The sequence below is a fragment of the Rattus rattus genome, chromosome 4 (assembly GCF_011064425.1).
Source record: "Rattus rattus isolate New Zealand chromosome 4, Rrattus_CSIRO_v1, whole genome shotgun sequence".
Classification (NCBI taxonomy): domain Eukaryota; kingdom Metazoa; phylum Chordata; class Mammalia; order Rodentia; family Muridae; genus Rattus; species Rattus rattus.
The window spans coordinates 159,033,058-159,059,318 of NC_046157.1; the positions used below are offsets into that span (position 1 = coordinate 159,033,058).

The 26,261-nt window shown below is 39.7% G+C and overlaps 1 protein-coding gene across 4 annotated transcripts in view; it reads left to right on the forward strand.

The window, feature by feature from the left end:
- Dis3l2 (DIS3 like 3'-5' exoribonuclease 2) overlaps positions 1 to 26,261 on the forward strand; it is a 350,417-nt gene that overhangs the window by 191,305 nt on the left and 132,851 nt on the right. The window lies entirely within an intron of this gene.

A 26,261-nucleotide genomic window follows, 5' to 3' on the forward strand; every position in this document is an offset into this window, starting at 1 on the left:
ATTGGAAACCTGATGGGGATTGCATTGGATCTGTATGTGGCTCTTGGTATGATGGCCACTTCATCATGTTAATCCTACTGACCCGTGAGCACAGGAAGTCTTTCCGTCTTCTGAGATCTTCAGTCCCTTTCTTTAGTGACTTGAAATTCTTTTCATACAGACCTTTCATTTGCTTGGTTGGAGTTACACCAAGATATTTTATATTATTCGTGGTTATTGTAAAGGGTGTTTGTCTTAGTTAGAGTCTTATTGCTGTGAACAGACACCATGACCAATGTAAGTTTTATAAAGGACAACATTTAATTGGGGCTGGCTTACAGGTTCAGAGGTTCAGTCCATTATCATCAAGGTGGGAGCATGGCAGCATCCAGGCAGGCATGGTACAGGAGGAGTTGAGTTCTACATCTTCACCTGAAGGAAGCCAGGAACAGACTGAGCATCCTCAGGCAGCTAGGAGGAGGGTCTCCAAGCCCACCCCACAGTGACACACTTCCTCCAGCAAGGCCACACCTTCTAATAGTGCCACTCCCTGGGCCAAACATGCAAACCATCACAGTGTTGTTTCCCTAATTTCTTTCTTGGCCCTTTTATCATTTGTATAAAGGAGGACTGTTTATTATTTTTGAGTTAATTATGGATCTAGCCACTTTGTTGAAGGTGTTTATCAGCTGTAAGTGTTCTCTGGTTGAATTTTTGGGATAGATAGGTAGGTAGATAGATAGATAGATAGATAGATAGATAGATAGATAGATAGATAGATAGATAGATAATCATTTGCAACTGATACTTTGACTTCTTCCTTTCTAATTTGTCTCCCCTCGATCTCCTTTAGTTGTTTTATTTCTCTGGATAGAACTTCAAGTACTATAGTAAATAGATAGGGAGAGAGTGGGCAGCCTTGTCTTGTCTCTGATTTTAGTGGAATTGCTTTAAGTTTCTCTCCATTTAGTTTGATGTTGGCCATTGGCTTGCTGTATATTGCTTTTTTTATGTTCAGGTTCGTCCCTTGTATCCCTGATATCTCTAAAACTTTATCATGAAGGGGTGTTGGATTTTATCAAAGATCTCTCAGCATCTAATGAGATGATCATGTGATGTTTTTTCATTTTATTTATATGGTGGATTTTGTTGATAGATTTTCATATATTGAACCATCTCTGCATCCCTGGGATGAAGCCTTCTTGATCATGATGGATGATGTTTCTGATGTGTTCCTAGATTTGGTCTTAGGAGTATTTTAAGTATTTTTGCATCAATGTTCATAAGAGAAATTGGTCTAAAATTCTCTTTCTTTGTTAAGTCTTTGTGTGGTTTAGGTATCAGGATGACTGTGGCTTCATAGAATGAGTTTGGTAGTGTTCCTTATGTTTCTGTTTTGTTAAATAGTTTGAGGAATATTGGTTATTAGCTGTTCTTTGAAAGTATGGTAGAATTCTTCATGAAAACTATCTGGTCCAGGGCTTCTTCTGGGTGGGGAACTTTTAATGACTGCTTCTATTTCTTTAGGGGTAATAGGGGTGTTTAGATAGTTTACTTGATCTTGATTTAACTCTGGTAAGTGGTATCTGTCTAGAAAATGAGCCATTTCATTAAGAACATCAGAAAGGTTCAAAAGTTCTTGACCAACTTGAATTCCCGTTTTGTTTACCTGGCTTTCAGTGGATCTAAACTTAACAGCTGTATTTGAACACTTGGTCTTGCCTTTGTAAACTGTAGCTACTTTAAATGACACTTGTCTGGGTTGATGGATGGATGGTAGGAATTGCAATGTGTCCAGACAATAGGGCGTGTATTGCTATACTGTACATATTCTTACAACAGCAACTTATTGTAATGATTTCAGTTTATATAATTTGCACCTCTTATTGATATCTGTCCTTCTATTTTATTGCTTTTTTTCTTAAGTTATACCTCCTTCTTTTTCCTTTTCCAAGTGGTTTTAGTAATTTTAAGTTAGGGTCCCTAAATTTACACAAAAACTAGGATTTATGACCTTTATTACTACTGGCATCTTTAAAATAGTCTAGGTGTTTTACCTTTAAAAATTCTGTATAGCTGAAGAAACAACCAATATGTAAAGAAGAAACTCACAGAATGGAAGTGGATCTTTGTCATCTGTACATCAGATCCAGGATTATAATCCAGAATATTCAAAGAACTCATAAAACAAAGGGCCTAGGAAACAAATGATTCAATTGAAAAATGGGCTAAAGATAGAAACAAAGAGTTCTGAATAGAAGAAATAAAAATGGCTAAGAAATACTTCAAAAGTATTCACCCTAATAATTGAGAAAATGAAAATTAAAGTAACTCTGAGATTTCATCTCACCCCAGTCTGAATGGCTAAGGTCAACAACAGAACTGGCAATAAATGCTGGCAAATAAAGGTTTGATGAAAAAGGGAATCATTCAGTATTGGTGATGATGCAAATTGGTTTAACCACTTAGGATATCAATATGGAAATTCTTTCAAAAACTAAAAATAAATTTTTACGTGACCCAGTTTAAAAAATTAGAAGATTTTCCAGTTTTGTGGAGTGCAGGTTTTTGTAGTAATATCTAATGACTTTTTGACTTTCTGCAGTATCTGTTGTTGTCTCCCTTTTCATTTCATATTTTGTTAATTTGGATATGGTCTAGTTGTCTTTTAATTAATTTTGCTAATTGTTTATCTTGTTGATTTTCTCAAAGAACCAGCTTTTGGTTTTGTTAATTTTCTGTATTGGTTTTTTATTTCTAACATACTGATTTCAGCCTTAATTTTGATTATTTTCTGCCTTCTGTTCTCTTTGGTGTCCTTGCTGCTCCTGTTGCTTTTGCTGCTGTATCCCCCTTCCTCCTCCTCCTCCTCCTCCTCCTCTTCCTCCTCCTCCTCCTCTTCTTCCTCCTCCTCTTTCTTTTCCTCTTCTTCTTTTCCTATAGCTTTCAGGTGTACTTTAAATTTCCAGTATGAGAACTTTCCAATTTCTTCACTTGTGTCACTTAGTGGCCACAAGTTAGTCACTTGTGGAGTCACTTAGTGCTATGAACTTTCCTCTAAGCAGTGTTTTCATTGTATCCCATAAATTTGGCTATGCTGTGCCTTCATTTTCATTGAAGTCTACAAAGTCTTTAGTTCCTTTTTGATTTCTTCTCTGACACAGAGATCATTGAGTAGAGAGTTGTTCAGTTTCCATGAGTGTCTAGGATTGCTGGAGTTTTTGTTGTTGTTGAAGTCTAGCTTTAATCCATGATGGTCTGATAAGATCCAAAGCATTATTTCAGTTTTCTTGTATCTGATGAGGCTTGCTTTGTAACAGACTATTTGGTCAGTTTTGGAGACGGATCCATGAGGTGCTGAAAGGAAGATATATTCTTTGGTGTTTGAGTAAAATATTAGCTAACGTCTGCTAGGTTAGGTCCATTTGATTCATACTGTTAGTTTCATTATTTCTCTGTTTAATTTTTGTCTGGATGTCCTGACCATTGATGAGAATGAGGTGTTGAAGTCTCCCACTACTAATTTGCGTGATTTGATGTGTGATTTAAGCTTTAGCAATGCTTCTTTTACAAATGTTGTACCCTTCTCTTTGGCACACAGATGTTCATAGTTGAGATATCATTTTGGCAGATTTTTGCTTTGATGAGTAAGAAGTGTTCCTTCCCTGTCTCTGTAGATTAATTTTGGTCAAAGGTCTATTTTACAAGATATTAGAATGGCTACTCCAGCTTGCTTCATGGTTCTATTTGCTTGGAAACTTTTTTTACAGCTCTGAACTTTGAGGTAATTTTTATCTTTATGGCTGAGGTGTGCTTCTTATATGCAGCAGAATGATGGATCCTATTTTTGTATCCATTCTGTGTCTTTTTACTGGGGAATTGAGTCCATTGATATTGAGAGATATTAATGACCAATGATTGCTAATTTTTGTTATTTTGATGTTGATGGTGTTTGTGTGTATGGGGTGTGTGTGTGTGTGTGTGTGTGTTGGTGTGTTGGTGCTTCCTTTGTTTATGCTGGTATGGAATTACATATTTCCTGTGTTTTCTTGGATGAAGTTATCCTCTTTGGTTTGAAGCTTTCCTTCTAGTGTTTTTTGTAGGGCTGGATTTATGGATAGATATTGTTTACATTCAGATTTTTTTTGAAATATTTTATTTTATCCTATGGTAATGGAGAGTTTTGCTGGGTATAGTAGTCTAGGTTGGCATTTTTTAGAGGTTGCAAGATATTTATCCTGGCTCTTCTAAGCTTTTAGAGTCTCTGTTGAGAAGTCAGGTATAATTCTTAATAGGTCTGCCTTTGTATGTTACCTGACCATTTTCTCCTCTCTTTCTTTGTTCTATAGATTTTGTGTTTTGATTATTAAGTGGTGAGAGGATTTTCATTTTTGGTCCACTCTAATTGGTGTTCTATAAACTTCTGGTATATTTATAGGTATCTATTTCTTTAGGTTGGGAAAATTTTCTTCTATGATTTTGTTGAAAACATTTTTTGGTCCTAACAGTACAAATTAGAAAAATGAACAAAGAAGTGTAAGTAATAGGAACACAGAAATCCATATCTCAGTTTCCTATGTAGCTACCTGTTCTATGTCCAGCACTTTTAGTCTGTCATCATTCCACATCTTGCTCACGCTATGCTTCTTCCTTAGTTGCTAGGAAGGAACATTTTAGCTTATGTAACTTTGGTTTCTCCCTCTGGAACGATTAGACATTTGCTACTCAGACCCCTGGCAGTTTGCTCTTTTGCTGTCTAATGAAAGTTTATTCATGACTCTGATATAACAAACTCCTTATCAAGAGGAAGGTTTTCTGCTAGCAATAAAGCCTTCATGTTTATAACAGCCAACTTAGCAGCATATGATAAATAGCATATTAAGGAAGTGTATATAGGATGAAGGGAAAGAAAAGAGACATTATCAAGGTTTTATGTACAGTTATAGAAACTCATGTAATTTACTCAATAGGTTGTGTGCTTTTATCAATGATAGGATCATTCCTGTTTCATTTTGATACTCTGAAGAAAATGATGATAAAACATAGTTGGTGCCTTCAGATAGGTTATAGTTCATCAAGAAAATTAGTTATAAATTACTGTTGCAAATACTGAACACAACTTTAGTTTCTGGCAAAGATGGAGTACCCTGTTCTTTTCTAGTCCCCCTCATAAATGAAAGCATAGAGGTAAAAGAAGATTGTGAATGGTAGCAAAAGAAGCCTGGGGGTCTCAGACTCAAAGAATAACCTGGAATTCCTCTGGGTTTCCTATTTGCTTGCTGTATGTCTCAGAGTTCTGCAGATGTCAATAACCTGAGATATTCACAAACCACAGAAAGGTGATATTTAAAATCCTGCTTCCTCTAGTTAGAGAAGGAAGGACATAGCTTCACAATAAGATGTTTTTGACAGTACCCACCCTAATGCCAGTCACACACCACCTGAAAAGCCTTCTTTCCACATGCACATGCAGAGTCTTCATGAGGATGCACAAGATGTTAATGTTGGACTGAAAGCCATTGGAATGTGAGCTTTGGTGCTCTGGTCCCACATTGTGATGGCCATGGAGTCTAGCAGAGAGTCAATCCTCCATCCCACTGACTGGGGACAAGCAGCCCTCCTCTTCTCCCTTGAGCTAGATCTGGGGAAGGTGGCTGATCTTTCCTCAGTGTGTGCAGATGGTACTCTCATTCTCTTGCCTGATAGGATCAGTAGAACTAAGCAAGGAGCTGTTCTGTGCCTCTCTCATTGGGAGAGCCATGCTCTGTTCCTCTCCTAGGATAGGGTTGCCACAGCCAAGGTACGGGGTGACACTATTACCATCCAGTGGAAAAGATATGTTTGAACTTCCCTATTGAGCTAATAATGACAGAGTTGAACTTGAAGCAGATGGCCTTCTAGTCCCTATCCAGTACATGGAGACCTAAAATCTGCTTTGTTTTAAGTGAAAAAGCAGCCTTCAAAATAGAGGGAGGAAAAGAAGGAAATTATAGGTGTGATAAAGGACTATATCCAGAATATGTAAAGAACTCTTATAACTTAGCAATGAAACTCAGATAAAATTGGACAAAGAATGTGGGATATATAGATGTCCACTAAACACATGGAAATACTAATATCATTCATCATGAAAATTGAAATCAAAACCAAAATGAGATAACACTGTATAACCTTGAGGAAGTTGATACTGGTGAGTAGCCCTCAAGCACCTCTGGTGAGTGCGTGCAGGTTCAGCCACTGTATAAAATGGTTCTCAGTTCCTCACTTAGAAACAGAGGTGTCTTGTTGAGTAGCAGTTCTATTCCCAGGGAACTGAAAACATGTCAACAACACATGTATATGAATGCACATAGTAACAGTTTTAAAACAATGCCTACATCCGTGATCGATGAAATAGAATAGTATTGCCCACAGAGAGGGATGAGATCCTCTCATACAAGCTATGGTGTACACACACCTTGGAAATATTATGCTTAGCAAAAGAGTGCAGCTACTATGGCTACTAGGGTCTGTGGAGTCACCAAATAGTGATTATTATGGACATTGAGTTCCTTTGAAAGATTGCATGCCTCTCTCTCTCTCTCTCTCTCTCTCTCTCTCTCTCTCTCTCTGTGTGTGTGTGTGTGTGTGTGTGTGTGTGTGTGTGTTGTGGGTTAGTCAATATAGGAAAGTATTTATAAAAGTCCAACATTCAACTAACAAAAACATACTAGAATTTACTTAGTTCACAGGAAAAGAGAACAGTGTTAACTTGATAAAGACCATTTACAAAAACCTTCAAAGGCCAGGCAAGATGAATAAGTTGAAACTAAGAACCCAGGAACAAAGCCACACAATGAGTGCTGTTGATTTGTGACAAAGCAGTAAGGGAATTGGGTGGCAACTGGATAGCCTTTCACTAAGTACCAGGCTCACTTGGCAAACACAGGCTAATGAACCTCAGCCAAATTTTATGCCTTATGTGAGAGTAACCTCAAAGTTAACCATGCATTTAAATATAAGATACAGAAATAAAAATCTTAGAGAAGAGCTCGTATACTTGGACAGAGAAAACCCAGTCCATAAGAGAATACAGTGCATCTCATAGGATTAAACATTTTTGGTTTGTAAATGACCCTGAAAAAACAGACTAGGAAAAATATTTGCAAATATTCAACAAGGATTCAGTAATCTAAAATTTATTATGACTTTAAGCAGGATGAGGGTGATGGTTCAGAAGGTAAGAGTGTTTGCTGCACATGTCTGACACCCTGCATTCCATCCCTGGAGCATGTGTGAAAACTCAAATGCAGTGAATTTGTAAGTTGGAGGGCACCCTTGTCTACATATAGAGTTCCAGGCCAGCTAGGGCTACATAGTGAGACCCTGTCTCAAAACAACAAGAACCCCACAACCACAAAAATTTGTATTCTTATTAAATATTTTAATTAAATTTTCTACCTAGCACTTACTTTCTAATGTAAAAACCTGTATAAGTTAAAAACCTGTATAAGTTAAATTTCCAAACTTTTGGAATCAATAATAATGTTAAATATAATGCATATAATAATCAAAATATGATAATTAATATGATTATTTTAAATTATCCTTTTTTTTAAAGATAGAATTTTACTACAATGCCCTGGCTAGCTTGGAACTCGGTATGTAGACCACACTGGCCTCTTAGATTTCTGCATGCCTCTGTCTCCTAAATCTGTAATTAAAAGTGTGCACCACTACACCTGTTAAAATTATTCTCAAAACTGAATAAATTTTAGAAGTCCTACAATTTTGATGAAAACCTAGGTAGTAGTTTAAATGAAATGGTCCCTATAGGCTCATCAGGAGTAGCATTATTTGAAAGGCTTAGGATTTGTGGCCTTGTTGGAGTGGGTGTGGCCTTATTGGAGTAGTTGTAGCCTTGTTGGAGGAAGTGTGTCATTGGAGGTGGGCTTTGAGATCTCAGATGCTCAAATCAGGCCTAGTGTCATTCTCTCTTTCTCCCTGCTGCCTGCCAGTCCAGATGTAGAATCTTGGCTTTTTCTCCACCATGCCTGCCTACGTGCCACCATGCTCTTTGCCATGATGATAATGGACTAAACCTCTGTAACTGTAAGCCAGCCTCGATTAAATGCGTTCCTTTATTAGACTTGCCACAGTCATGCTGTCTGTTCATGGCAATAGAAACACTAAGACAACACATGAAACCGAAATAGCTGGACATTGAATTATACATTTTTATCCTAAATATCTAAAAGACATATCATTATACACATAGGTGAAATATGTTGTGTTTAATTTTTCTTTTATTTTCTTGTCTGGTATTGTGGCACACACCTTTAATCCCAGCACTTGGGAGTCAGAAACAGGAGGATCTCTGTGAGTTCGAGGCCAGCCTGCTTTACAAAGTAAGTTCTGGGGAAGCCAGCACTGTCACACAGAAAATCCTGTTTCAAAAATATTGTTTTTAATTTTATTTTATGTCCTGAGTGTTTTGCCTGCATGTGTGTATGTGTACCACATGTGTGCCTACAGAAGCCAGAAGAAGGCATCACATCCCTCGATATTGAAGTTGTGTATGGTTTTAAGCTATCATTTGCACATTAGAAATCAAACCTGGATCCTCTGCGAGAGCAGCCAGTGCGCTCAACCACTGAGCATCTCTTCAACCCCAGTAAGTCTTAAGGGCAATTTAATTTAATTTTTATTTTTATTTTATCAAATTTAGCTTGTTGTAAATACACTGTCAGAAGCATAGATGCACTTGCCTCTTTAAACAATGTCAGAATTTATTAAATAAGAATAAAATCACAAGTACAAGAGTTTCGATTTCATCAGTTTGCCAGATATTCCTATTTTTCCCTTGGTAGTCTGGCAGAGGTGAACAGGGGTTCTTTTATTTCTATTGTAATTAATAATATTAACTCTTGTATCACTCATTACACAGTAAACGTCTCTTTCTCTGTGTGAGCATGTGGGTTATGCTATAAAAGGATAAAGAGTTTCTGGAGGTTTAAGAAGTAGGTTGATAGAAATGTAAATAGTCTGTATTGCCAAGATACCACACTGAGAACTCAAACCACCCACAAAGAGGCTGAGGTAGTGGGTCACAGGGCTGAGAGGGAAGATGCAGAGTTAAATTCAGCTGCAGAGCAAAAAAAGGGGGTGGGGTACCTTGGGTCTGAAAAAATGAGTAGGAGGAGAAGCTGGTGACTGCTGGGTAGTGTCAACAGCTGCAACTGAGCAGAGCAGACTCCCCAAGGACAGTTGGGAATTCTCTGCCTGTTGGCCTGACTCACATAGAGGATGTAGGATGGCAGGTTGGTGGGACTGCTGCCATCATAGTGGAGGGTGTTTACCAGTGTATGGGGTCCAAGAGAGGGAGTCTGGTGTGTCCAGTAAGTTCTTGGACCTGATTTTCCCAATATGATTATAACATTTACATGTGCTCCTGCAGGCTTCATTCACCATGATAATTTTATAGGATGGCCCTTTCTACTCCCATGAATAAGTCAGTTATCAGTCTGTGCTACATGGGTAGTACTGGACAGATGGGGTTGTTTATGTGTTCATTGGGGTGCACAGTTACCCTCCATCCTCAAAATGGAGTAAAAAACTATATGTAAGCTGGAGTCTTATGGGACTGGAGAAATGGCTCATTGGTTAAGGGCTGTTCTTGCATAGGACCTGGATTTGGTTCCAACTATCCACTTCTGGTGACTCATAGCCACCTGGAACTCAAGTTCTAGATTTGATACCCTGGTCTAGCCACTCTATGGACACCCATATGTACACAGTACTTAGACTCATGAAGACAAATACCCATAGGGACTAATAATAAATAAATAGTCTCTTGGGGGATGCACCATCTGGGGAAAAAAAAGCAATTTTAGGCAATATTGTAACTTAGAGAAGGATGCAGCCTGATCTTAACATAGCTTATTTGTCTAAGATTTACTTAAGGCATGTAAAGAGCTTGATTTAACAATTTTAGTTAATGTGACCAAGACACATTTTTTGTAAGCAACTTTGGTATCATTAGCCAGTACACAACTATAAGCCTCATGGTAGGCCTAACTTAAAATATGTAATACAGTATATATAAACATAAGCTGATAAGAGCCCCCAAGTGTTACGTTACTCATTTGCTACTTAAAAAATTGAGATCATTAGTCAAATGGATTTTTCCATTGGAGTAAGCACTTATTATTGCTAAATCTACACTTTCCAGAGCATGTGTGACTCTCTACAAACTAGCATCCAATTTCCACCTCAAGACAGAGAACTTAAACTTAACCCAAATGCCGTAGAGAAAGGTGTAAGCAAAAGTGCAGTGCAAACAAAACAAGTCAAAAGACTGAGCTTACCATGACTACTCAGGCGCTTCCCTTGTCTTTACAGCCAGTGAGCAAAGAGGGAACGTCTTCTACACATGGGAATTTCTTTTACAGTGAATTTTTAAGTGATTAAATAAAATACCAAGTCATATTTTAGGGACTATATAGTTGTATGTAATGTGCTTTCTAAATGTTGCAGCTCTTCACTGGGGAAGGCAAAGACCACTTTCTATGACCCCTGCCCCTGGGAAATCTTCCCTTGAGCTTCAGGAAGCCTTTCCTTCCTATTGTCAGGCCTGAGCCAGAACAGATATCCTAAGGAATGTATTCCATCCTGGACTTTAGACAGGACGTGTTACCAGGGAAATGGGGTTCCCTTTTGTGGGTTCTCAGTCTTGTTAATAAAAAGAATTTAAAAACAGACTCAGAAGGAAGCTTGAGGACCATTTTATTAGAGTTTGAAAGAAAAACAACAGGGTAGGCAGGCTGAAAAGTCTCTGAAGCTGCCAGGAAGAAGGAAATGGCCAAGGGGGAGAGAGATAGCCATGCCTTTTGAGTTAGGCATGGAGGTCAGAAAGCCCTGCCAGGGAAAGCACGCTTGGTTTAAATTAAAGAAGAAAAGGGGAAAGTTATGGTTTCTGAGTTAGAACTCAGAAAAGTGGGCTGGCTTGGCATAGTAAAGACTTGTAAGCAACTGCTTGCAGGGAGAGACCTCTGGGAAACATGAGCACATTTTCTCACAGTGTGATCGTTACTCCTCCCATCTTCTTAGTGGGTCTTCATATGAATCAGCTCTCCAGAGAGGTGGTCTTCTGGCCAGGTGGTTGACAGACCCCATCAGATTAACTCTTAGGATGTAATACTCTAATCTTAGGGGAAGATCAGAAAGTCATGTCTCCACCAAGGCCAGAGTTAGAGCCCTCATGCCAGTCTTTTGACTAGGAAGCAACTTTCCATGAATAGGCCTCAACAAAGCTCTAATACTCCTCATCTTCTCATACGGCATTTTCGGTCCTAAGAGGGAGCAAAGCCAATGCTTCTCTAATGTTTATAGGGAAACATGAGTTATGGTCCAAAATTGATCATGAAAGAGGATTCTATCCTCAATTGCTTCCAGCCATAATAATCACTGTTGAGCCATCTAATAATATGACCCAAAAGCAATTTCTTCAGCCTGAGTTATTATAGTTTTTTTTCCCAAGATTCCCACTCGCAACCTTTTTCTGTCCCTTGGTAAGTCAGGAAAAGTTTAGGACTCTAGAATGTGAGAATTGGGTACCCAGCATACATGAAAGGGAGCAAAGTCAGAGAGAGGGTTTATACAGAAACCACAATTAAGACAGGACATGCCAGTAGGCATTGTTACAGGACATGTTGATTACCAAACCCAGATCGTATACTGGAAAGGGTCCTCATGGGCCATCTGCTCCCAGGTTCCTACCTGGAGCCCTTTTTTACAGCAGAGATTTCTCTCACCTGTGAATAACAAGCCTGCAAAGGTTGAAGAGAATAGGGGTCATTACTTACAAGAGAATTAGTTTTCAACCTCCTGAAGTGAGTCCCAGGACCTAACGTTCCCAGAAGCTCCTGTCATTTGGTATCAGGACCCGACCTTACAGCAGATGCTAGAGCCAGGAAGGTCAATCTCGGGGTTTTTTCTCCATTAGTTATGTACAAATTTTAATTTTCTTGTCAGATGAATGGAAGTAGCAAAACAATCCAAAATTGCTCAAAAGATACCATTAAATTATAGAAATTAAATTTTTCCTGCATGACATTCCTGAATAGATCTAAACAGCTCCCCAAATGGCAGGATTCCAAATATACCTTCTTCTCTTAAATTTCTTCCAAAAATTGGTACCCACAAAGGACAACACTTGTCCATGATATGGTGCTGGGCTTCAAATGTATCACAAACTGCTAAGAGCCACATGGTAACTAAGAATAATGCCTGGATGCCGAGTTTTCGAAACCAGGAATTTTGAAAATTGCAAAAACAAACAAGAGTAATCTTCAGATGATGCAAGAAAAAGATGAGTCTCAAAAATCCAAGACCCCCTTTCTTTTCTAACCAATAAAATGCATTTTTATGGACAGCCAGTACTGTAACTAGGAACCCAGGTAGACTACTTGATAGAAGGTAAGTCCTAGCAGTTTCTAGATAACCCACATTCTAAGCACAGGGCCAACTTGCCACGAGCAAGGCAAGTCTTTTCCTCCAGGGCTTTTTCTACTGACTGGTTTGCTTAACTTCTTTTATTGGAAACTAATTGTGACCTTACAAAGAACGAGGGTAGTGAGTTGGTCAAAGGAAATGTATTTGCCTTCTCTCTAGCTTGTAGGCAGGGTTATAATGTACAGGAAAGATGGGGAAGACTGGTATGGATGTGTGAAGGTGGATCACTCACACACTGGCACTGTAAAAGCAAATGCCACAGCCACTCTAGACACTCTTGGACAGTTTCTTAATAAATTAAGCATAACCATTCAAACCAGTAATTGCATTTCTGGGCATTTATCCCACCGAAATGAAAATATCTTTTCTTTAAAACCTGTAGATGGATTTTCAGAGCAGCTGAATATTTACTTGTAATAGTCCCAAACTAGAGACAGTCCAGATGTCCTTCAACTGGTGATTGTTAGACAAGTCATTGTGCAGCCAGGATGGTCCTCATTGGTACATGCAACATGGTGTGTGACTGTTTCGGAAATTACGCTGGGCAAGAAAGCCAGACCTGAGGACTGCACAGACATAATTCCATTTATGGACCAGTTTTGAGAAGTCCTACTCTAGAATTAGAAAACAGATTTTAGTTGCTCCTGACTCTAGGAGGTGGAGCTCCTGGAGGCTGGGAGAGATGGAGGGGTCCTCCAGTCAGGAGTGTATGTGTGTCCGTGAGTGCAGGCAGGGATTGGAAATGAAAAGATTGGCTTGTGTCAGCATCAGTGCTGACTTTAGTCACTGAAGTCTAGCTTTGTGAGCTTTTGTACTGTGTGAACCCTGTAAAGGGACACAGCATCTGTTTTTATTTCTCACAACTGCCAATTAATCTGTAACCATGTCAAATAAAGGGCTCCATTTCAGAATGGCAGTGGACAAGCACAAATGAGAAAGTAACTGATGTCGTGTGAAGAACACTTCAGAGTTTACAGAGCAAGCGATGTTCTAACTTAACCTTGAAGGGCCTAGGATGTCAGTGGGCTTTGCCTTATTATTTAAAAAAGAAGACTCAGTTAACATTGTCATGTGCTCTGAAAGAAGTTCACCAGAAGACTGGCGTTACTGCTCATCTCTGCCTAGACCTGGTGTTTCCAAAGATTAAAAAGGTGCAAGGTGTCAAAGAGTTTTATTCACGAGTAGAATGAGAGTCCAGGCTAGACACACTGCAAGGGAGCAGCAGACTGGTTGGACTTGAGTGCCCAGGAGCATGAGGCTGCTACTTAGGGCTTTCTTATATGGCTCCAAGGATAGGAGTTGGTTGCTAAGGGTGATGTATGGGTAACTTTTTGTTTTCACTGACAGGCTTGGGTTATATGAGCCTGTGTTCACTTTGTATGTTCTTTACTATGATGCATCTCATTTTAATCATGTGTTCATTCATTTGTGCATAGGCATAAGATAGCAGAGGTGTTGAAGATCATTCCGACGAAATACTCTGCCTTACTGTACATGAACCCAAAATAAACCCAAGCTGGATCATACCATTGCTGTGGCTCCTGGATATATTTTAGGACATGTTTAACCCCAGAAAAGGAGTCACTAGGGGTTGCTAGGGAGCTAAAGTCAGAGTGACCATAAGCCTTTGTTTAGAGAAGCATGCACGAAGCTCAGTAGAGATTGGTTCCAGGTTGTCAGGTGCTCTGTTGGGAAAAGGGTATGTGCATACCTCAAGCTAAGTGAGGTCCTGGGTTGCTGAGGCTTCCTAATGCCTGTATGCCTCGCTAGGAGACGCCCACATGGCCCTGGAATTGTATTGATAACCACAGACCACAGTGAAGGTCAAGAGGGTCTCAGATAAGACAATAAAGAGTATGAACAGCATAACTTGTCTGTTAGAAAGATGAATAAAATCTGCTGATTATATGCTTAACATTCCAAAAGGAGAGAAAGAAAAATAGGCCTGGTACCCAGGTGCCAAGTCTGGAAGTCAGATACCTGGCTAGAGTCACATGACTAGTAAGGGCTCCAGGCAAATAGAACTGGAAGAAGGGTTCCAAGAATAGACTCCAGAGCATGTCATACTTCCCAGAAGCTTCCTAGGGCAAGGTGGACTTGGAAAAACAGAAATGGAGGCCTTAGAAGAGTTGAAGAAAAGGAAAGTGTGAGTTTGTGTCAAGTTCTAATGGTGTTCTCTGAGCAGTGTTGTCATTTGGGCCAAGGCTGAAACACGGATCACAACATTGTATTTAGCATCAAGTTTTTATCTTTGTCTTTTAGATGTGTCAAGAATTAATTCTATGTAGTGACTAGAACAAAAGTCAGATTCCAGTCCATTGAGGAGCGACTGGGAGGAAGGGAGTGTCTAAGCACAGATGTCTGTTTTAAGGGCTCTGCTGGGCAGGGAGGGCAGGGGAGCCTGAGAGAAGCCAGATCCTGAAGATGGTTTGGGAATGAGGAGGAGGCTGGCAGCTGGCAAGCGGAGCTGTGGAGCTCTAGAAGACATACACATTTTTGGACTCCTCTTTGGAAATCGCCTTCAGAGCCTGAGGCACATTTTCAACAATGGCAAATCTTCATCTTTTGAGGGTGAATTTAATTTTTAGAAAGAGCCAAGTAAGTTCAGAGCCAAAGGTGGTAAATCAGGTGGGAGATCAAGGTGAGCAATCCAGCTTTTTTAAGAAGTGTAATTATAAAGTAGTAAGACAGATTTCTTGTGAAGCTTTTGAATTGACTTAGCAAGTGGTACTTAAAGGATCCCAAAACTGCTTAGGCATTGTGATGCTGTGTGAATGAGTACATAGAGTCCCTTAGTCCTGTGCAGAAGAACCGTCACCTGTGGCAGCAACCGAACTTGTTACACAGTTTCCTCCCTGTGCTTAAATGCAAGTTGCCCGTGCTTCTGTTGCCCAAGGGGTGTCTTAGTGGAATCATCCCAAAGTTTATATATGTGAGAATCAAGTGTTTCAAACTGTGATTGTTTAAACAGTTCTCCTGTGGTCTTTCAGATGTAATTAGAATTCCTAGGATAGGAGTGTTCCCACAAGCATAACAATACTTTAAATGTGTGTTCAATTATCCTTTTCTATAGTCATATTTAATCGTTTCCTTTTGAAACAGTTACTTTGAAAATATTAAATTGCTCACACACTCTCAAATGTTTCTCAAATCTATGGCAGTACTGGGCACATAGTAGGCACTCACTGACAACACCCTCCATCTTTTCTGCTCTTGTGTTTGGCATACAAGCCAACGGGACAAAAATCAGTTCCCTGGTAGATCATCTCTGTTAATAGTTGGCCAAAAAAAATCCAAGGTTAAAAAAAAAAATGAACGTAGGCAAAAGTTTGAAGTTTCCTGTAGCTTTACTAATGCATCGCACACATACAAAAGCACATCCCTTACTGGAAGCCTATTTTATACCTTTTATTCACATGTATTATTCTAATCACTAAACCAGCATGGTGGAACACACAGCTCCATTTGACAGATGCAGACACTATGGCTCAGACAAGTGCAAAGTCACACAGCTGCAAGGAACAGAGCAGGAGCCTGCATTCAGGCATTCCAGTATGCAGTGCTGGTATCTCTCCTCTGACCCTCATGTCTCCACCTCATGACCCATGTCCATGACAAAAAGAGCAGTCTGTCCAGAAATGCTTCATCTTCCCTCCCTCACACTGAGAAAATAGAAATTAAAATCATTTTTAACTTCAAATTCCTGCTGGCAAACAGACCAGTGTTCTAGCATTGTGCTTTATGGAATTTGAATGACGAAGGCAGTAGTTTTAAAGTTGACTTGGTTTTGAAATGGAAACCTGACCTTACAGTTCATTCATGCCCTCCCCCTGCCTCCCACACCTGGAAGGCTCACGCTGCTCCCTGGAGTGGGTGGTGTGGAAGTGGTGACTGTAGCATCCTGTAATGGCTTCCTAGTGAGAAAGCATGAGAGAAAGCCACGGCAAGTTTGCCATTCTAGGAAACTTTCCACAGCTGTTGCTTTAATTAAAACTTCTTGGGCCCAATGAACAGAAACCACTAGAGCTCACTTAAGCTGAAAAGGGAGTCTGTTTTAAGGCTCCTGTCGTGCCTCCCAACCAAAGGGCAGGGAGCTTAGGAATGTAGTGAGGCAGGAACCCAGGCACTTCTCTTGGCCCCTTCATGTTCCCTTCACCCAGAGGAACCTTCTTTGCCTCCTGGTGGGAAGATCCACCCAGAGGCAGACTAATTTCTCTCCTCCTCATAACCCCACTCTTCCATCGCTATCTTTCTCTGTCCCAGTTCTAGACTCTGTGGCAAGGCTTAAACTATCCCAGCTTGGGTTCAGTGCTGATTCAGGAAAAGCCTTATAGAGCAGGCAGCCTACATTCCCACCATAACTGTGCTCGCTCCTGTATTGTTGGTTTTGACTTTTTGAGACAGGCTCATTTTCGTAGTTCTGGCTAGTCTAGAATTTCTCACTCCTGTCTCTCTTAGTCATGCTACTTTTTGATTTCCATGCCAGGAGTTGGAAACTTTAATTAATTTTGATGTTATAGGGATCAAATATATTAAGAATATGGAATTCAGGGGCTGGAGAGATAGCTCAGTGATTAAGAATGTGCACTGGTCCTGTAGAAGACCTGAATTTAGTTCCCATCACCACACTGGACAGCTCACAACTATCTAACTCCAGCTCCAAAGGGCCTGATGCCATCTTCTGGTATCCATGGGTACCTGCAGTCACACGCATAATCTCACAAAGACACAAACATACACATAATTAAAAATAATAAAAACAGGGCTGGAGAGATGGCTCAGTGGTTAAGGGCACTGACTATTCTTCCAGAGGTCCTGAGTTCAAATCCCAGCAACAACATAGTGGCTCACAACCATCTGTAATGGGATCTGATGCCCTCTTCTGGTGTGTCTGAAGACAGCTACAGTGTATATTATTATAATAAATAAGTCTTTTTAAAAAAAATAAAACCAAATACTGAAAAAAATCTTTTAAAAATGAATGTGAAATCCAAAAGTAACATTGGCTTGCTTTCTCACCACTTCCTTGAGGGTTTACCTGAGCCTTAGGTCAATATATATTCTTTCCAGTATATCATCTTGACTTAAATATAGGAGCATATATAGTACTTAGCTTGGAGACATGTATCCACTATAATTGGTCAAATGTTGTTTCTTCCTCCTTTCTAAAAATCATTAATATAAAATATCAGACCAAAAAGGTATCTAAGTTGCACTAGGAATAACTTTCACACCACCCTCACACTGCCTTCCTGCAGCCCTCACACTGCCTGAGTCCTGAATCCTACTTTTTCATCAGTTACTTGTTATATATTTTTTATCCAAAGAACTTTGGTCCTAAACCCTCAAAAAAAAAAAATCTCTAGGACAGTCCTTCTAGGCAGTGGCTAGAAGCCCCAAGTCATCACCCGAGATTATTCCACTCTCAGTGATGTGTTGGTGCATGTGGTGTAAGCTTTGTTAGGGGAAAGCCATTGGTGCCACCTCTAGCCTTTGTTCTAAAGGTTGGAATTGGTGAAAAGAGCGCGCACTCTGATCTTCACACTCATGCCATGACTTGTACATACTCAATATACATAAATGTAAATGAAGTTTTAAAGATGGTTTTAAAAAGAGAAGTGCCCAAGAGAATTAATTAAACCACTTCTCAGCTTCTTCTCAGCCTTTTGATTAAAATTCAGTGAAAATTTAACTCAGCAAATACTATTTCCTAGTATTTGCAACAAGTGAAACAGACACTATGAATTAAAAACTATTTAAGTGGGGAAGCAGTCCTTTCAGCGAGAAGTAAGAATAGAAAAGAAGAAAATGAATTTCTACATATTCTTTTCCTTCTCTCAAGGTGTTTGAACAGAGCTGGTTCACCAAAGTCCCCTGAGAGTGAAGGTCACTAGATGTGGGGAAGCATTTTTGTTCCAAGAGTCCTAGTCCTAACAGGCACAGCCCAGCCATTGCCCAGAAACCAGATGCAACCACCATAGGAGAGCAAAGTTAACCAGTCTACTTATTCCCAGACTCAGCTCTGTCCTAGGAGTTTTCAGACTCCATGAACAGGACAGTGGGTGGAAGGACGGTGAATAGACAGCATGTGTAACATAGTTTCACCAAACTGTAGTCTGATGATCTTTATTTTAGAATTAGTCTGGGCCTTGTCTCCTTAGGAAAGGCATTGGTGCCTTTATTAAATAGAGTAAGCTCTTGAGCAAAGGAGTCAAGTTTTTGTTTTAGTTTTCCATGGGAATTTAGCTGGAACAGCCTCACAGTCCTAATTACAGTCAAGTCAGGGAGACTCTTACATGCATACAATCCTCTAAAGCTAGCTAGAAGGTGCTCAGTGTTGGACAAAGGGAACATAATTGAATTCTCTGTCTTGGAGGTTTCCTTTGTTCTGATAGTCAAATGCTGAAGCATATAAAAGGAAGAGAAGGGAAGAGACCAGGCATAGATGGTGAGCTACTTCAGATGTAGTGGAAGAGTAGAAGAGTAAATTCAGAGATGATTCAAAATTTGGAAAGGACCAGGCAGTGGGAGTCAGCCAGCAGAGAAAGAGAGAGGGGAAAAGGGAGGGAAGGGGAGAGGGGAGGGGAGGGAGAGAGAAAGAAAGAAGAGCATGTCTTTTCAAAATGAATGTTTTATTAAGTGGGTAAAGTGGAAAGATGGTGTTTAAGTATCATGAACTGTCCTACTAGGCCTAGCATAGTTCTATAAAACTGAGGTCATTTGCTAATTCCCATTTATTAAGGTAAGCGGCTTGTACTGAGATACATTCTACATGTTAATGAACTTTGCCCTGTAAATAATACACATCTATCTATCTATCTATCTATCTATCTATCTATCTATCTATCTATCTATCTATCTATCTCTTTAAAGCATGAAAATAAATATAGTTTTACTTTAGGATGACCAGGAATCATTATTTGTTTAAAGTGGGGAAGGCAGACCCGAACCCCTGAAATGCAGGCTGTGAGTGAGGAGCTTAGGTGTGGAGGGGAGCCTTCAATGCCTCATTCTTTCCCAGATCCTTATTTGGAAACTCTCTACACCAAGCAGTAATTGTTAGCTTGTTTTCCTCTTGGGAGTCTAAGTATTTAACATTAAATCTGCCAGAAATTCAGTCAGTACACTTCCACCTTTGCTTTTACATATAGAACCAGTTCTCAACAATGCAACACGGTTTGGACCCAAAATGAAAACTTAAAGACATAAAACAAAACTTGACTTTTCTTATTACTAGCAGAAAAAGTTCATACTTTTTTCCTCTTGAAATTTCTGAAATATTACTCATTTTAGAGAAAGTAAGAATAGAGTTTCTGATCTTCCTAAAGTATAACATATTTATTTTGGCATTTAAAAAGTATATCCATGTTGCCATTATTTGCCGAGCAAAGTTCATTAAAATGTACTGTGTATTACTTGTACAAGCTTCTTATCTTAATAAATGGGAATTGGCAAATGGTCTCAGTGTTTTACAGAACTATGCCAGGCCTAGTGAGACCTTTCATGATGCTCGAACACCATCTTTCCACTTCACCCACTTAGTAAAATATTCATTTTGAGAAAACATGTTCCAGGCAGCTCCTCTGCCTCCCAGGAAGAATATTTTGGGTCTCCCAGTGACCAGGGGATAAAGAGACTTGACAGAAGAGCCCTAGAATCCCTGAAGAGCTAGTTCTTTGAAAGAGTCATTGTTATGGAATCTCCCTTTGAAAGAGACCACTTTATCAAGCTTGTAAGCATCTATAGGACAGACAGCATGTTCTGAAAAGAAATTCAGGGTAGTGTTAAAGGTAATCTAGTATGGATAGTGTGTAATTAGAAGAAGGATAGTTCCATTTTTATGGTTGCCATAACAATCATACAGTTGTACAAAAAATGTGCATAGCTTTTATAGAAGAGAGATGGCACCATTGTGATGATTCTTCTCATATCAGAACAACTGTTTTCAGATCTGAAAAATAGCGTGGCTTAACCCTTCCCCAGTTAGCACAGCATGTTCCCTGAGAACCTTCCAAGTTCCGGGCTGTTGAAATGCATTCACACTTGTATTTGCATTTTAGCCTGATAAATGGATTGAGAATTAAGGATGATGATCCTTTCAACAGCAAGTTTTGAACTCCTGATTTGGGAATTCAAAGGATGGGAAGTGTGTGTGTGTGTGTGTGTGTGTGTGTGTGTGTGTGTGTGTGTCCTCAAATAGAAATCTAGGAGAGATGTCTAGACATAGTTAATTCCTTGACTTTGTTACTATTCTGACCACTAGAATTTAAATTCATTACTCCATTGTGTTTAATCTCAAAAAAAAAAAAAAAGTCATAATAAGATTTGGTTACATTTGGTTACAATTTCTGTTTTATTTTATTTTTACATGTTAACTATGTTGCTTCTGGAACTTGTGAATTAAATTTGTATAGTATATTTAAGTTAAAGTATATCCATCCATACACTATTTTTTAAAAATCTATTCCCCCGCCTATATTTTTTATTAATGTAGTCTCTCAAGGAAAAATACTTGGAATTTGACTCCTTTAGACATGTAAATATCCCATTTGATGAAATTTGATACCAAAAGTTTATGAAGTTATAAATTAAGTATAAATCTGTCAAATTGTTGTACATAAAATGAAGTTACTTTCAATGTATATATGTATGTATATTTGTATGTTTTTGAAACAAGATCTCACTATGTAGCCCTGGCTGGCCTGAAACTTTCTATGTAGACTAGACTGTCCTTTAACTCAGAAATCTGCCTACCTCTGCCTCCCTAGTGTTGATGCTAAAGGCATGCACCATCCTGTACAGCAAACTATTTATTCTTAAGTGTCATAATAGGGGTTCATTTAAAACTGCCCCCCATCTTTCTGTCTTCTGTTCTTTTTCTGCTGAATGAAACCCTTCCATAGATTTCATTCACCTACCATAACAAGACACTCTGACCCTTATTTAGATCCTGTCTGAACCTGGACAGATCTCACCACTCCATGACCTATTTCCACAAACCACCTACTTCTGTGCCCCCTACTCAGCAGGAAGTAGCCAGAACAGAGACTTTACCCTGCTTACCATGGCAGTGAAGTGAAGGATTGACCCTGGCGGGGATGGAGGTGACAGTAAGGATGGAGACGGTATAATGTGAAAGTACAGCAGAATGTTCAAAGTAAACAGCCTGTGCAATGGAAGAACATTATGTCTCTCCACATTGACAGCAGTGATTAAAGAGCAACAGATTCACAAACTGTAACCTGATTAATAACCAACTGAGGGAAACCAGATATTTTTGTTGGTTTGTTTGTTTTCTTGTTTGTTTGTTTTTTAACTTTTAAGATTTATTTATTATATATGAGTACACTGTAGCTGTCTTCAGACACACATCTGAAGAGGACATCAGATCTCATCACAGATGGTTGTGAGCCACCATGTGGTTGCTGTTTATGGTAGAGCTTGGCCTTCAGGTCAATCTTTTTTTGGGGGGGTGTTATTTGGCTTACATTTCCACACTGTAGTCCATCACTAAAGAAACAATCATTTTTTATTACTTCTTTGACCGTTGTTCATGGGCCTCCCAACCTTCTTTCTTTCTCTTTTTCTCATGGTAGTCCAAACGATATCCATATTGTTTGTGGTGCAATTCAATATATTCATTTTGTGGCATGATGACAGCCTTGGAGCAACGGTCCACAACCTCCCAGGTTCCAAAACCTTTTCTTTCCTTCCATTTTTATTAAATTGGCTATGTCTTGTTTACATTTCAAATGTTATTCCCTTTCCCACTTTCCAGACCATCATTCCCCCTAACCCCTCCCCCTCCTCTTCTATATGCATATTCCCCTCCCCATCCACTCCCCATTACTACGCCCCAACAATCCCATACACTGGGGGTGCAGCCTTGGTAGGACCAAGGGCTTCCCCTTCCACTGGTGCCCCTACTAGGCTATTCATTGCTACCTATGAGGTTGGAGCCCAGGGTCAGTCTTTGGGTAGTGACTTAGTCCCTGGAAGCTCTGGTTGGTTGGCATTGTTGTTCATATGGGGTCTCAAGCCCCTTCAAGCTCTTTCAGTCCTTTCTCTGATTCCTTCAACGGGGGTTCCGTTCTCAGTTCAGTGGTTTGCTGATGGCATTCACCTATGTATTTGACATATTCTGGCTGTGTCTCTCAGGAGAGATCTACATCTGGTTCCTGTTGGCCTGCACTTCTTTGCTTCATCCATCTTGTCTAATTGGGTGGTTGTATATGTATGGGCCACATGTGGGGCAGGCTCTGAATGGCTGTTCCTTCAGCCTCTGTTCTAAACTTTGCCTCCCTATCCCCTCCCAAGGGTATTCTTGTTCCCCTTTTAAAGAAGGAGTGAAGCATCCACATTTTGGTCATCCTTCTTGAGTTTCATGTGGTCTATGCATCTTGAGTAATTCGAGCACTTGGGCTAATAGCCACTTATCAATGAGTGCATACCATGTGTGTTTTTCTGTGATTGGGTTACCTCACTCAGGATGATATTTTCTAGTTCCATCCATTTGCCTATGAATTTCATGATGTCATTGTTTTTGACAGCTGAGTAGTATTCCATTGTGTAGATATACCTCATTTTCTGTATCCATTCTTCTGTTGAAGGGCATCTGGGTTCTTTCCAGCTTCTGGTTATTATAAATAAGGCTGCTATGAACATAGTGGAGCATGTGCCTGTGTTGTATGTTGGAGCATCTTTTGGGTATATGCCCAAGAGAGGTATAGCTGGGTCTTCAGGTAGTGCAATGTCTAATTTTCTGAGGAACCTCCAGACTGATTTCCAGAATAGTTGTACCAGTCTACAATCCCACCAACAATGGAGGAGTGTTCCTCTTTCTCCACATCCTCACCAGCATCTGCTGTCACCTGAGTTTTTGATCTTAGCCATTCTCACTGGTGTGAGGTGGAATCTCAGGGTTGTTTTGATTTGCATTTCCCTTATGACTAAAGATGTTGAACATTTCTTTAGGTGCTTCTCAGCCATTCAGCATTCCTCAGCTGTGAATTCTTTGTTTAGCTCTGAACCCCATTTTTAATAGGGTTATTTGTCTTCCTGAAGTCTAACTTCATGAGTTCTTTGTATATTTTGGATATAAGCCCTCTACCTGTTGTAGGATTGGTAAAGATCTTTTCCCAATCTGTTGGTTGCCATTTTATCCTAACAACAATGTCCTTTGCCTTATAGAAGCTTTGCAGCTTTATGAGATCCCATTTGTTGATTCTTGATCTTAGAGCATTAGCCATTGGTGTTTTGTTCAGGAAATTTTCTCCAGTGCCCATGTGTTCGAGATTCTTCCTCACTTTTTCTTCTATTAGTTTGAGTGTATCTGGTTTGATGTGGAGGTCTTTGATCTACTTGGTCACTCAGTAACCAAGTCTACTTAATTTTTATCAGTCAATATTCTCAAAATCTATCTTAAACCACAGTTTGATATTTTTAGTCTGGATTATAGGGAAACTACTACCATTGTAAAAGTAAGGCTAGGTGGTGGGGGCACACATCTTTAATGCCAGCACTCAGGAGGTAGAGTAAGGCACTTCTCTGAGTTCCAGATAAGCGTGTTTAGAGTGGGTTCCAGGGTAGCCAGGGCTACACAGGAAAACTCTGTCTCCAAAAAAATAAAAGAGAGGGAGAGAAAGAAATAGTTGTTCATGGAGCTTAGTATAAAAAGATTTTCTGGGCCCAGGGGAATCACCCAGCAACCTCATAACCATTGATATGTTTTATATGTGTGTGTGTGTGTGTGTGTGTGTGTGTGTGTGCGCGCGCGCGTGTGTGTGTGTATGTGTGTGTGTGTGTGTGTGTGTACACACACACTGCTTTCAGAACATTGGAAAGCCTAGCTCTTAGGTCATCTGAAATGGGATGTTGAAACACTAAGTTAACTGTCTTTGCCTTGTAAGTTCAGTGAGTTTAGTGTCTTTAAGTAAGCTCATGGGGAAGGTTATGACCTTTGTCCTGAGGAAACAGGAGACTCCCTTCCTTCATGGCATCTTCCCATGGTGCATTCTCATTGCAGCCTACCCAGACTCCAGTGCCAGCGCCATCATTGCAGTCCGCTGCTCTGCTGTCTTTTCTTTCTTTGCTTTAATTCAATGCTGTGTATTTCTCTCTTTTGCCCCACGAAGAGTCTAGGTGGATAGAAACCTTTGTGTGTTCTCAAATGGGTCCTGAGCACCTCGGACAGTAGAGGCCCACTACATATTTGTGATGAAAGACCTCTGGCCTTTTCCTCTTCGTTTCCAATCCCGTCTTCATGTTGATACTTCATTAGTTCCAACAACTCGGATTTGTTTTTGACAAAAGAATTCAAAATTATGAAAAGGACTGCAATTATATAGTTATAATTCATTTAAGAAAAAAAAGGAATGGATATATTTCTTGGGAAGTATCATGTTTGAAAGGTTTTGTGGTTTAAATGGAGTCATTTAATCTTTGTGGCTACAAAGGGGCCTGAACATAGTTTCTTAGCCATATTTCAATGAGCCTCCCACCATGCTTTGTCAGAGCTACCTAAAGTTAAAGGCGTGTCTAATGGAACAGTGAACTCTGTCCCCATTCCCCACCCCAAGTATTCGAGATGTGGGTTGGCTTGGAGTTGGAGACACTAGGGAGTTCATTTGACCTCGAGTGAGCTTCTAACAGTAGTGATTCTATGACTGAGGTCTCTAAAATAATACAGTGACTTTTAGGATATCTATCTATCTATCTGTCTATCTATCTATCTATCTATCTATCTATCTATCTATCTACTACCTTCCTATCTCTATTTCACATGGATTGAGGATATAGACCAGTCATAGAGGAGTTGCCTAGGCTCTGGGTCAACACACACACACACACACACACACACACACACACACAGAGAGAGAGAGAGAGAGAGAGAGAGAGAGAGAGAGAGAGAGAGAGAGAGAGAGAGAAGAATGAATGAGAGAATGGATAAACCAGAAATTGGTAGAATGATTTAAGTATAGGGGGCAGCAAAAAAGCGTAGAAAGATAAAGAATGGGAAAGAGTTCTCTAAGAATAATTTAACTCAAGCCATTTAAAGGTTTAAATACTAAACAGTAAAATTAAATCTAAGTGCTCAGGAATCTGAAGCAAAAACTTGATTTTGAGTTCAAGGTTAACCTTGATACATAGTGAGATCTTGTCTCAAAAAAATAGTAACAGTGATATATGATACATTGAATTTAAAAAACAATGACTTTGTAAAAATATTAAAAAGAGAGTGACAGGAAAAGAGAAAGAGAGAGAGAGTCAGACAGAGAGAGACAGACAGAGACAGAGAGAGACAGAGACAGAGACAGAGACAGAGACAGAGAGAAGACAACTGTGGGGCAAGGTAGGTCAGCAGAAACTCCTCTCAACAGAGGAGAGCCAGCCAGTACAGTTTTATAACTTATAAAATTATAGTTAAGTGAAAATCATCCAAGAATACTGAAACCACTAATGGAGTGGCTGTTTGTGAATAGTGTATTCATATATGAGAGTCTTTTTCCCTAGAAGACATTTTCTGTGTGTTGGGGAACAAGGAGCAGTCAGATAGCCTGGTCTGCCTATTAGTATCTTAATCCTTAATCTAATAATCTGCCAAGGTGGTCTGACAGTGTACCTTCTGATAGGATACAGTGTGAAGCCAATACCTCACCTGGGAAGCACTCAAAACAGTGACTCTTTAACCAGCCCACTTCTGTAAAACAGTCAACCTTTTAAATAAAACTTGTTTGAAATACAGAGGAGATTAATTGGAGACAGGGTCTTGCTCTGTTGCCCAAACTGGC